Raw genomic sequence first — 658 nt, 5'->3', positions numbered from 1 at the left:
GGTGGTGGGGGGAGGGGGGATGTACCTAAAGCTGTTGCTTGACTGTGGAGTCCTTTCCCCAAGAGGTCTGCCTTTTCTGGCCTCAGTGGGAGAGGATGAGCCTAATGTTGCAGAGACATGAGTAGAGCCAGGGTAGGGGGATACCCAGAGGGGCCCCACCCTCTCAGAGGAAAAGGGAAGGGGAGGAGGCACTCTGTGAGGGTAACTGTTTGGGATATAAATAAATAAATTAGCTAATCAAAAAAAAAAAAAAAGAAAAAAGAAAAAGAAAACAGATTTCAAACAGAGAGATGGATGGGTCAGAGGGTAAAGGAACTTGCTACTAACTCTGATGACCTGAGTTCAATCTACGGGACCACATACTGGAAGGAGAGAACCAACTGCCTTAAGCTGTCCTTTGACCTTTCCACACACACTGTCATGGCACCCATGCTCCCACAGGTACTACACAAATAAATGTGAAAACAAGAAACAAATATGCTTTCTAGAACATTAATCTCCCAATTTATTTTAGCACCTGAACACACACACATATACTCAGACAAATAAATAAATAAATAAACATTCACAAGGAGAAATTTGGATATAGCAGAGAGAAGATGATAAAGAGATACAATTGGAAATTATGCTGTGTCTAAAAACCAAGGAAAGCTGGACA

The sequence above is a fragment of the Mastomys coucha genome, unplaced genomic scaffold (assembly GCF_008632895.1).
Source record: "Mastomys coucha isolate ucsf_1 unplaced genomic scaffold, UCSF_Mcou_1 pScaffold16, whole genome shotgun sequence".
Lineage (NCBI taxonomy): Eukaryota > Metazoa > Chordata > Mammalia > Rodentia > Muridae > Mastomys > Mastomys coucha.
Note: the sequence above shows the minus strand (reverse complement) of the source record.